The sequence below is a fragment of the Henckelia pumila genome, chromosome 3, assembly GCF_033568475.1.
Source record: "Henckelia pumila isolate YLH828 chromosome 3, ASM3356847v2, whole genome shotgun sequence".
Lineage (NCBI taxonomy): Eukaryota > Viridiplantae > Streptophyta > Magnoliopsida > Lamiales > Gesneriaceae > Henckelia > Henckelia pumila.
In genome coordinates this window covers 139,734,748-139,748,221 of record NC_133122.1, presented here as the reverse complement: position 1 = coordinate 139,748,221, position 13,474 = coordinate 139,734,748, and the positions used below count along the sequence as shown (strand labels likewise).

At 37.5% G+C, this 13,474-nt stretch overlaps 1 pseudogene; it reads left to right on the top strand.

The window, feature by feature from the left end:
- Positions 1-1,935: 1,935 nt before the first annotated feature.
- On the top strand, positions 1,936-6,187 carry LOC140889620 (NADPH--cytochrome P450 reductase-like; annotated as a pseudogene).
- Positions 6,188-13,474: the final 7,287 nt, after the last annotated feature.

The following is a 13,474-nucleotide window of genomic DNA, read 5'->3' as shown; positions in this document are numbered from 1 at the left end:
CAAACCTTGGTGAGAAGCATCGCAATAAACAACAAAATCACCAGTACCTGAAGGGATTGTCAAGACTGGTGTTGTAGTCAATCTTTTCTTCAGCTCAAGAAAACTATATTCACATGCTTCAGACCACACAAACGGTGCATTTTTCTGTGTAAGCTGTGTAATAGGCTTTGCAATAGATGAGAAGTCTCGAATAAATCGACGATAATATCCTGCCAAGCCTACGAAACTTTTGATTTCTGGAACAGATGTCGGTCTCTGCCAACTGAGCACTGCTTCCACTTTACTTGGATCAACATAAATACCATCTCCTGATATAATATGACCCAAAAATACCACCTGTTTCAACCAAAACTCACATTTGGATAGTTTAGCATACATTTTCTCTTCTCTCAATGTCTTCAACACTGTTCTCAAGTGGTCAACATGATCACACAAATTCTTAGAGTATATCAAAATATCATCAATAAATATGATCACGAAATCATCTAGATACTTTTTTAATACTCTATTCATCAATTCCATAAATACTGCTAGTGCATTTGTTAGACCAAAAGGCATGACTATAAATTCGTAATGGCCATACCTGGTTCTAAATGCAGTCTTAGGGATATCCTCGTCTCTTACCCTCAATTGATGATAGCCAGATCGTAAATCAATTTTCGAATATACTGACGAACCCTGCAATTGATCAAATAAATCATCTATACGAGGTAAAGGATATCAATTCTTTACCGTTTCTTTATTCAATTGCCGGTAGTCAATACATAATCTCATCGATCCGTATTTCTTTCTCACAAATAATACCGGAGCGCCCCAAGGGGAGACACTCGGTCTGATATAACCTTTGTCTAACAGATCTTCAAGCTGTTCTTTAAGTTCTTTCAATTCAATTGGTGCCATACGGTAAGGTGCTTTCGATATCGGTTGCGTACCTGACATCAATTCTATGCTGAAATCTACCTCTCGAAATGGAGGCAATCCCGGAATCTCGTCAGGGAAAACATCAGCGAATTCACTAACCACTGGCAAGTCAGCCAATTTCGGGCTAGTTTTCGTCATATCTATTGCATAAATCAGAAATCCTTCTGCTCCTTTCTGCAATAAATCAGTCATAGCAAGAACATACACTACAAGAAAAATGCACAAACACAACACTTAAAAGACAACGCTTTTAACGAAAAGGGTTGTCTTTTTTTAAAAGACAACGCTTTTAGTGAAAAGCATTGTCGTTATATGTTTTTTGTTCATCAAAGACAATGCTTATTTTAAAAAAGCGTTGTCAATAAGCGTTTTTTTGGGGTCAAAGACTACGCTTTTAAAAGTGTTGTGTATGAGCGTGTTTTTCCCCATGTATAACAACACTTTTTAAAAAGTGTTGTAGAAAAAATATTATTTTTATTTAAAATAAAACATAAAATAAATAATATTTCCTTAGCCAATTAGATCCCCAAATCTCAGACCCCTTCTCTCGATCGCGATTTCTAAATCTCAGACCCCTTCTCTCAATCGCGATTTCTTCTTTCGACATATCCCTTAGCTCCTTTTTCTCTCTTTCAATTCAAAATCCCACCTCGATTTATGGCTTCGATTTTTGCTCGATTCTTCAAACGATTTTTGAAGTGACTCCGACGATGAATTGGTTGACACCTCGCAATGTTCTCGCTCGAGCCGTCGGGAAGCCCACCTCGCATCTTCACTACAGGTGAATACCGATCCCTTAGTTTTGTGGTTCAAAAGCTGTTCCAAGTCTGCGACAAACAACAGATTCATCAGTTGGTTACATCGTTCACTGAGGATCCCGCTATGTTCATATCGGCCTGTCTTGAGCCTCTAGGGTATGTTTAGAACTCGACTACTGTATTTCTCCCTTGAATGTATAACTCTGATTTCTGGATTTTCGATTTTCTTTTCTTTATTGATAAAGTCTAGCTGGGACCCAGTTGAGAAAACATGGAACCCACGTCGGAGAAGCTCTCGCCGTTTGATTTTATATTGGCGATCATAAAGGGCGGGAAACCCGATAATTCTGATGGGTCGTCGGACTTGGTGCCGCTGCTGATGGAGAACAGGGAGCTGATGATGGTTCTCACCACCTCCGTGGCGGTGCTGATTGGATGTATCGTGGTGCTGTTGTGGCGGCGGGTGGGTGGATCAGGCAAGAAGGCGGTGGAGATGCCGAAGCTGGTTGTGCCCAAGGCGGTGCTCGAGCTGGATGAAGTTGATGATGGAAAGAAGAAAGTGTCCATCTTTTTCGAGACTCAGACTGGCACGGCTTAAGGCTTTGCCAAGGTAGAAACACCGATTACTTTATACCGACTAAAGGCATGAAAAGTATTGAATCGCATTTGGATTCTTTCTCCAAAGACTTTTTATGGGGAAACTTTTTCGAACTTAATTAATTGTTAAATAAAAAATTTAATTGAGATTGCATCTGGATTTTCTCTTAATAAAATGAAATCCTTGGAGTTTTTAATGAGTGTCACGTGCCCAAAAATATTGTTTTGATGTAAATGGCCGAACCTTAACATCTGCATTGACAAGAGGCCAAGAATTGTCCAGTTAATGCTAGAAACAAGATAAAGGGCACGAATTGGTATGGGAATTCTGGAACGCGTGTAGGGTGATTGTGTGTGATTCAATTGTATTGTATATTGACTGGTCCGCCTCCTTTCAGAAGATTTTATTTTTAAAGAAATATAATTTTGGTAAAAATGAATTTTTACTTGCATAAGATTTAAAATTTTGATGTTTTGGTTGTGAATTTTGTTGTCCAGGCACTTGCCGAAGAAGCTAAAGCCAGGTATGAAAAGGCCAAGTTTAGAGTGGTTGATTTGGTAAGGTTTTATTTGAATTTTCCTTTTACTTTCATTGTTGAAGTACTTGTTCTAGGCTTATCTTTTTGGTTATGGTAGGATGATTATGCCGCCGATGATGAAGAATATGAGGAGAAATTCAATAAGAAAACTATAGCATTCTTTTGCCTGGCCACGTATGTGCCTTGAAATATGTTCTTTATCAAAGATGTAGTTTTGTGTTATGGTGAAAATATTTGTGTGTCTGATATAATCCAGATCATGTGGTTTATGATTGCATTGTGACGGTCAAGGATTTGTTACTTGCATATATGGAGACAGTGAGCCTACGGACAATGCAGCAAGATTTTACAAATGGTTTACAGAGGTATAACATCTTGACATCCGATTAATAATTAATCTTCATGGATTTCTCTCTCTGGCTTGAAATTATAGTCTTAGTTTATGATTTTGCGGTGCAGGGAAATGATAGAGGTGACTGGCTTAAAAATCTACAGTATGGTGTATTTGGTCTTGGGAACAGACAATATGAACATTTTAACAAGGTCTATCCACTTTATATACATACATTTAGATATGTTTGGATGCCAGATTACTAAAGTATTCATTTAATTGGTGGTATTCTCATTTTGTTTTATTATGTTTGGATGCCAGATTGCTAAAGTGGTGGATGAAATTCTTGCTGACCAAGGTGAGTTATCCCTTGCTGATTTTTTTTTCTTGTCTTATAGTTAGATATAAGCATGCAAGGTTCTTGATCTTCCTTCATAAGTTTTCCTATGAAATGTGTTACCAGTTTTTTATGTGAGTGTTTCGTGCTCTTTGAAGAGACTATGTTGTTGCATTCTCTGCAATTATATTTCTTTTTTCTATACTTGTTAATAATATCATTAATCTTTAATAGTTTGAAAGGAATTCTTATTGTGAGTTATTGAGAAATGTAGGTCACTCCGGCCCGGAGAGTGCTGTATCCTTGAAGATCTAATGTTGCTTTTAAGAAGGAGCTCCACACTGCCTCATCTGATCGTTCGTGCATTCACTTGGAATTTGACATATCTGGAACTGGACTTATGTAAATTTCTGTCCAATATTATGTATCGTATAAATGTTCAGGATATTATTTATTTTTATCACAGCTACTTGTTAGCTTCCTTTAACTCTAAAGCAGTATGCAAGAGTTTGTACTTATTCTAGTGTACATATCAACCTCAGGTATGAAACAGGCGATCATGTTGGTGTATACTGTGAAAATTCAATTGAAACTGTGATGGAAGCGGAGAGGTTACTAAATCTTCCACCGGATACATGCTTCTCACTTCACACTGATAAAGAGGAAGAAACACTGCTCAGTGGAGGTTCATTGCTACCTCCCTTCCCGCCTTGCACATTGAGAATGGCACTAGCTTGATATGCAGACCTTTTAAACTCACCTAAGAAGGTATGCTGCATTCCTATGTCTTGCATTTTATGTGCGATTCACATAGGCAGACATTAAGGCACTATCGCGTATATTTTCCAGTCTTCTTTGGTTGCATTAGCCGCTTATGCCTCTGATCCAAGTGCTGTCGATCGACTGAGACATCTTTCATCCCCTGCTGGAAAGGTTTGTAATCAATGAAGTCTCATATTTCCTATCCGAATCGAGTACATGACTACATGCCAAATTTTCTTATGAACATTTTTTCTTTGCTTCAGGAGGAATATACACAATGGGTTGTTGCAAATCAGAGAAGCCTACTCGAGTTCATGTCAGAATTCCCATCAGCCAAGCCTCCACTTGGCGTTTTCTTTGCGGCAGTTGCTCCACGCCTTCAAACCAGATTCTATTCAATCTCGTCCTCTCCGAAGTGAGTTCTTGTTATGCTCCTTTGTATGGTTGTCTTGATAATAACAAGAGTGTAGAGACACTTGCTGAATTAATGTTATCTGCATTTATTTTTGGTAAAGCCTTTATAAATTTTGCATTTTGAGTATTATGTTATACTCCTGGTGATGAAACAAGATGTCACTGATTCAAGTTTAAAAAAAGAAAAGAAAAGAAAAGATTTGTTGCGATTCAAGCAACCTCTCGTTTACTTGTACTATATTCCATTTTTCACTAGCTTTTGCTTTAGGATATTTATTATCAATTGTTGGTTTTCTTCAGGATTGCGCCATCTAGAATTCATTTCACTTGTGCATTAGTTTACGAGAAAACACCTACAGGACGAATCCACGAGGGTGTTTGCTCAACATGGATGAAGGTATTTGTTATCTATCCAATTGAATCTCATATTAATGTTTTATCTTGATAGTTGAGATTTAAAATGGACCAATGGTATAACAAGCAGTCTTTGTTTGGTTTTTTTGTTTAGAATTTGTAAACCTGAGCTTGCATTGGCCTTATTCGCAGAATTCCGTATCATTGGAAGAAAGCCATGACTGCAGTTGGGCACCAATTTATGTTCGGACTTCTAATTTCAAACTCCCCTATGATTCTATAGTACCAATTATAATGATTGGCCCCGGTACTGGCTTGGCTCCGTTCAGGGGTTTCCTTCAGGTTTGAGTAGACTTGTTTCGTTATTACACATACCATGTCCTATTTTTGCGAACCATGTCAAGAATGAGTGGCCGTGAATAAAATATTTTTTCACAGGAAAGACTAGCTTTGAAGGAATCTGGAGCGGAACTTGGTCCTACCGTATTATTTTTTGGATGCAGGAACCGCAAAATGGTTAGTAACCCGCCTAACATCGGTGTGAATCCTGAATATAATTAATATTTATGTTTATAGTAAGAGTTTGAAACTGTTGCAATGTACAGGACTTCATTTACGAGGAAGAGTTAAACGACTTTGTCAAAGGTGGAATAATATCTGAGCTGGTCCTTGCATTCTCACGTGAGGGACCCTCTAAGGAATATGTGCAACACAAGATGATAGAGAAGGTATTCCAACGCTTTAAATAAATTGGTGCTTGCTTGAATTATTTCTGATCATGGATTACAGACATTACGTGGTTTTAGTGGTATCTATCAAGAGATAAATTTAGATATGTAGTGTAATGTAACCCCGATGGATCGTGAATAATATCTAATTAAGGGTTTGTGTACGTGTATAGATACAGTGATTCATTCATTTATGTTAACTCTCCTTCTTCATGTCTATTCTCTTATTTTACATGCGCTTATATAATAATACTCTTCTAGACAGGAGTCCTCCATGCATGTTCATTAATGTTGTATATAATTCATTGTATAGAAATCATGTTTGATTTATTTATATACAAAAGAACATTCATTTAAAAGTGTGTGCTGTATAAATATGCTTATTCCAGGTTAAGGAACACAGCATTACCTACAAGAATGAGGATGGAATAGTTGGGAAAATTTAATTTCTCAACTAGCAAACTTATCACGTTTTTAAGGTCCAGTGCATCTCCCAGGAACTCATACTCCTAGTTCTTGTGACCGACTCCACAGAGGAACGCATGCTTCTCTCTCGGAGGTTGGTTTGAGGTAGCGCCAGAAATATACAAACTCTCAGTTATAAATTTTCTATTACTGCATGTATATTTTCTCATACATCTCAAGGGGTTTCCTATTACAAATTTAATTGCACAAATCCCTCGCTTGTGGTGATGTTACGCCTTGCGAGTTTTTACACTACTGTGATATATAATAATCCAGACACGCATTTATCCTCATCACAATTAACTTGTACTGAATGTTTGATGTTTGCCCATTTTTCTTGAATTGCATATTGATCCCTTTGGTAGCAGTCAACTGGAAAATATTTTACAGTATATAATGATTTATTTAAATCTTTACTTGGTGATAAAACTGCATTCTTTGTTGGGCTCTTGTGCCAATATGATCTCAATGAGGTGTGGGGCTTCTCGGTTCACATTTGTCAGGCTTCTTCCCTGTTCTGGAACTTCCTTATGTTCCATGTTTGTTGTGACTTTGAAGCACTCTGTATTTAGGTTTTTTTATGTTGCGACTTTGTAACTAAGCTTAATTTTTATGCTTTAGAATTCTTATGATTTAAAATTTTTTCGTGAATATATATACTCTGAAGAAATTGCTGATACAAATTGATCTACAGGTGCGTAGGATTTCAGCTTGTGAAACTATGAGATCAGCAACTACCAATTGCAGTGATAAGACAGGAACTTTGACATGGCCGAGATGAACATGAAGAGTTCGATTATTTGTTATATTTGAATGATTTTTGTTATATTTGAATCATTTATAATATTGAAATATTGTATATTAGATTTAATTTTCAAAAATTTTGAATATTGAGTGATAATATTGAAAATTTTTGAATTAAATTTTTTTTTGTTTTTTATTTGAGAAAAGACAACGCTTTTTAAATGTTGTCGTAGGTGGAAAAAGCGTTGTCGTTACTAAAAAATACAACGCTTAAAAAGCGTTGTCTTTTTCAAATATGACAACGCTTTTTATGCGTTGTCTTTGCTCAAAATGACAACGCTTTTTAAGCGTTGTCTTTGACCACGACCTTTTACAATATTGGCTACAACAACGCTTTTTTGTGACAAAGAAAATGTGGAAAAAACGTTGTCGTTTTGAGCAAAGACAACGCTTAAAAAAACGTTGTCTTTTCCAGAAACGACAACACTTTTTCCGCGTTGTCTTTGAGCGTGGTCTTTTACAACACTGGCTACGACAACGCTTTTTTGGGAACATTAACAACGCGGAAAAAGCGTTGTCTTTGGCCGTTTTTCTTGTAGTGATATATCAAAGGAATTCTAGCTCGTGAACCCTTACCATAAAATTTCCACTCATCATCCACCTCTGATCTGAACCTTACAATATTCTGAAAACAATCAACTGTGGCTCTGTACTTGGTTAGAATATCGATACCAATGATACAATCAAAATCAGACAACCCAAGCACAATACAATCAATCTCAATCTCATGACCGTCAAACTGCAATGTTCAATTTCTGACAGACTTCACTGATATAATTCCTCGTCCCAAAGGAGATGAAATAGACACTACAATAGCTAAGGGTTCAACAGGAAATTCATGTAATGCAACAAATTGCTCGGAAATAAATGTATGTGATGCACCAGTATCAAATAAGACATAGGCAGGATAACTAGAAATAAAGCAGTTACCTGCAATCACATCATCTGGTGCAGCTTGTGCTTGCTCGTCAGTCAATGCAAAAACTCTAGCCTGTTGACTCTGCTATTGGCTCCCATCTTGACTTCCTCCAGTACGAATCTGTGATGATGGCTGAGGTTGGAATGAATGCACTGAGGATGCTTGCCTCTCTGGCTGTGTCACTGATCGAGATGATCCAGCACCCTGAGTACTTCCAGAACCTCGCTGTGGGCATACTCTCGCAAAATGTCCTGGTTGCTGGAAAATATGACAAATGCCAAATACTCCTCTACATTTCTCATTGGTGTGACGTCCTCCACATTTGGAACAGTATGCATCAGATGTACCAAATTTCTGTCCCCCTCTGAACTGTCGAGATCCACTTGAACTCGAAGAACTACTACAAGACCTCTTAAACAGCTTGCTCTTTCCCTTAAAGAAATTTTTTTTACCACTACTGCTACCTCCAGAATCAAATCGAGGTGGTGGTGGAATCTGTGGCTGCTCTTGTGGTTGTTTCATCGACTGTGGCACAAACTGTGCTCCTCGTTGCCTCAATATACCTGCTTCAGCTCCTTTTGCACGATTCAAAACATCATCAAAGGTATTTGGTCTTCCCGAGTTTACAAGAGTGAACACATCTGGATTCAAGCCATTTATAAATTGATCGGCTTGAGCTTCATCACTTACAACGATATGTGGTGCAAACTTCAGTAGACTGGTGAACTTTGCAACATACTCTTCAATATTCATATGTCCCTGTTGCAAACTTGCAAACTCCGCTCCCTTGTCCTTACGATAAGAAACATGAAAGAATCGCTGATAGAAAGCAGTTTTAAAGACATCCTAAGTAATAACAGTACCTCGTTGTTCAAATGCTCTCTTTGTCACTATCCACCAACTTTTCGCAAGGCCATGTAGTTGATGAATTATCTGTCTAACCCAACGATCATCTGTATAATCTAGGGACTCGAATAACTGCTCGATGTCCTCTAACCAGTTCTAACAGTCAACAGAATTTTCAGTTTCTTGCAACGTTGGTGGTTTGAATGACTGGAATCATTTCAAAAGTTTCTCCATCGGATTAGCATCACCAAACACATCAGCAGAAGTACTACTCTGTCGAGGTTCAGGTGCTGTCACTGGTATCTGTGAAGCATTAGTCTGTTCAGGCTGTTTACTGCCAATGTGTGTCTAAATCTCGGTGCTGGTCGGGGAGGCATATCTGATAATCAAACATATTAGTGTACAGTTCATTATCATATCATAACACATTTTTGTTTTAGTCCCTCAGCACTTTCATGCATAGTCAAGAGATCGAGTTCTGATTCATAATCAGTCCAACATGCTTCCAATCTCAGATAAAAAGTAGCATGCAATTCTTAAAGCTGTAAATCATTTCAGATAATAAACATGCTTCAAGAATAAATAGACAATCAGACTAGAAGACTCGATCTACCCCGCTCATCTATTCTTAGTCCGAGAAACTAAAGCTTTGATACCACCTGTTGTGGGGCCTTGGGTATTAATCTCAAATCTTAAAGGGAAATTAATGAATAAACATCATTAATAAACAAGGAAGGATTAAGGATCAAACCAAATTTTTTTTTTTAAACGGGCGCGGGTGCGCCCTTTGCCTAGCGCCCCCGCGCCCAACCTGGCAGAACTTTTGTTCTGCCAGGGCGCGGGTGTGCCCTGGACCGGCTCCCCCGTGCTCAACCTGGCAGAACTTTTGTTCTACTAGGACGCGGGTGCGCCCGGGCCAGCGCGGGTGCGCTCAATCGACCAGAAAAATTTCCAACAAGATTTCTTTTGCTGTCAAGGCGTGAACAGTCAATACAAATCATCTCAAATCAATACAAAACATGGTTGAATAATTCCCAAACATGCATATAACATATCTAAAGGTTTCAAGCATAACTGCATGTAATTCTTACATCAAACAAGATGTTTCAAAGTGATAAACAACCAAGTTTTACACAACTATTGCAAAAGTATTTCAAACTACAACAACCCAAGTTTTCTAACATGATTGTTGTTGTCTAGATCATCTATCATCAGCTACAACCCGAGTACACAATTGCTAAACTCTCTTCCAAGCTGTCAATGTCTTCTTTGACCAGCTCCTGCCCCCTCTGTTGCCATGCACACGTACAAAACAAAGCAACAGCCAGATAAACTTCGGTAAGAAATCATTTTTAGTATAATCGACATATAAAGCGTTAAATAAACACATCAACTCTATTCATAATCGACTCAACAATAGAGTAAATAACGCATATATCGATCTAGAATTGATTCATAAAAATTCGTTGCCATCAAGATTCGTAAACAATCTTGACATGGATATCCATCTATCGTAGTCATTCTTGACTCGAAAATAAGGCCGCCTCAGACCTTGGCATAGAATCAATTCAATAACATATCATATCGTAATCATATCGACTCAAACTCAAAGATCCACTACCTGAGATGGATCGACAACATCAAAATCAAATCAAAATATGAACAAGTATGTGATTTTGGCGGGACAACTCAAGAAGCGTCATTCACGAGTTTCAAATCCCTAACTCGCGATGTCTTCTTTATACCTTCGTATATATCAGTTCTGAATTCTTCAATCTGAAATATAACAATCAAATTACTCATATCAAACTTTGTTCAAGTCTATCATATCAAATTTGATTCAAGATCATCAATATAACTTCAATCAAATGCATTTCAACCTCAAACAAACTTCTTCGGTTCAAAGTCGTACTTCTCGAATTGATCGAGCTTGAAACTAATCTGAAATGTGACGATTATGATGAAGAAACCTTAGTATACAATCACAATATCCTTAGCTCAATCATAGGCTATCAAAACAGTCTCAAGTCACGATTCGACGACGTAGCGATTGAAAATCGGTAACCGACGAAATATCGAAATTATTTCTAACTTCATATACGCTTCACCACATACTAAACCAGCAAAACATCATTCACATCATCTTATCAGTGGCTATAACAATCGATATACATGCTGGAATCATAATTGAATACAATCAACACGAACTCTTCCATCCGGTTTTGATATCGAATCATATAAACGTTGAAAAACATGATCAAAGTGTAAAATCTGATCCCAGCTCATATACTGATCTAGAAACCTATAATAACACATCATAATACTTACACGAGATTTAAGCCCTCATCACAAGGATTCTAGAACACTTTTCGGAATCGAAATCGAACAATCGAATCAAAAGTTACGGCAAATCAAAAATCATGAAATCAAAGGAAATTGAAGAACCTCAGTTCTCTGTTCAAACTTTCTGAATTTGTTTAATACATACACGTGCACATGCTGAATATTACACTAAAAACCAGATAACTTCAACCAATATTGCAATTTAGCCCCTCAATTCTTCAATATTTACAATTTGGTCATCGGCCCTTATTTTAATTCAATTTTAATCCTAATTAATTTAAGAATATTAAAATTTAAATCAAAAATAAAAATATTCCCAAATTAAATATAATCGAATTAAAATTAAATAAGTTCGGATTAAAGCCAATAATCTCGGGCCTTACATTTCTCCCCCACTAAGACATGAGTTCGTCCTCGAATTCATAAAAAGTTTAGATATGCAATCTATATACACATAAGAATAAAGAATAACAGAAAACGGAATAAGAACTCACATCAGTGGAATAGATAAGGAAATCTCGGCCTCATGTCTTCTTCAACTTCCCACGTCGCTTTTTCAACTCCGTGCCGACTCCATTGAATCTTCACTAATGGAATGGTCTTCGTTCAAAGTTTCTTTTCCTTTTTATCGAGTATCTGAATCGGTTGTTCAAAATAGCTAAGAGTTTCATCTAACTCAGCTTCATCAGGTTGCAATATATGAGCGTCATCAGATATATACTTTTGAAGCATCGAGACATAGGTAATGCGAGTCGATAAGCAAGATTGCCTATCTTCTCAAGTATCTCATACGGCACAATATATCGCGGAGATAACTTTCCTCGTTTACCAAATCTGATTGTGCCCCTAAACGGTGAAATCTTCAAGAACACTCTATCTCCTTGTTCGAAAGATAATGGCCGACGTCGAAAATTCGCATATCTGGCTTGTGTATGCAGCGCTGTTCTCATTCCCTGCTGTATCAACTTCACCTTCTTCGTCATCTGTCTAATCATATCTGGCCCTAACTCAGGTACCTCAGATACATCATCCCAATATAATGGTGATCGACACTTCTTCTCATACAACGCTTCAAATGGTGTCATCTCTATACTCGTCTGATAACTACTGTTATAAGAAAATTCCACGAGTGGTATAGAATCTTGCCATGTAGTACCAAAATGAAGTACCACAGCTCTCAGCATATCCTCGAGCGTCTGAATAGTTCGTTCAGATTGACCGTCAGTTTGAGGATGGTAAGCGGTACTCAAATGTAAGCGCGTACCTAGAGCTTCCTTTAGGCTATGCCAAAAGTGCGTAGTGAATCTTGGATCTCGATCAGATACTATCGACTTTGGCACACCGTGTAGTCTTACCACTTCTCGAATATAGAGATCTGCCATCTGATCATGACGATAAGTCATTCGGTAGGGAATAAAGCACACAGATTTTGTCAATCTATCAATGATCACCCAAATAGCATCACATCCTCGAGATGATCGTGGCAATTTCGTCACAAAGTCCATGGAAATGTGGTCCATTTCCATTCAGGAATAGACAAACTCTGTAATAAGCCACCTGGTTTCTTCCTTTAAGCCTTCACCTGTTGGCAATTCCGACATTTTGACACAAATTCAGTCATATCAGACTTCATTTGTTTCCACCAGTACTGATTTTTCAAATCATTGTACATTTTCCTGCCTCCAGGGTGAATACTCAATCGACTACAATGAGCTTCCTTCAAAATATTCTGTCTCAATTCTGAAAGATCGGGAACAACAATTCGGTTATTAACATACAAGATATCATCATCACTAACCTTGTACTCAGATTGATGTCCTGATCTGATCATTTCAATCGACCTCTGAACATTCAAATCAGATTTCTGCGCTTCTTTGATTCGAATCAACAGTTCTGACTCAGCATTGATAGCACAAATTCTCATCGGTCTCCTAATTGTCTCAAATATATATCAAGAAATACAGCAATCTTCAATCAAATTCGATACACCTATAGTAGACAAGGATAAAGCACATACCTTCCTACTTAGGGCATCTGCCGCTGCATTCGATTTCCCTGGATAATATTTGATTTCACAATCAAAATATTTTAATAAATCGAGCTATCTTCTTAGTCTCATATTCAATTCAGATTGTGAAAAAAGATACTTCAAACTCTTGTGATCAGAAAAGTTTACAAACTTTTCACCATATAGATAATGTCACCAGATCTTTAATGCAAAGACAATAGCTGCCAATTCAAGATCATGAATTGGATATCTGACTTCATGTGGTTTCAGTTGTCGAGAAGCATAAGCGACAACATGTTCTTTCTGCATCAAAATACATCCCAAACCTTGGTGAGAAACATCGCAATA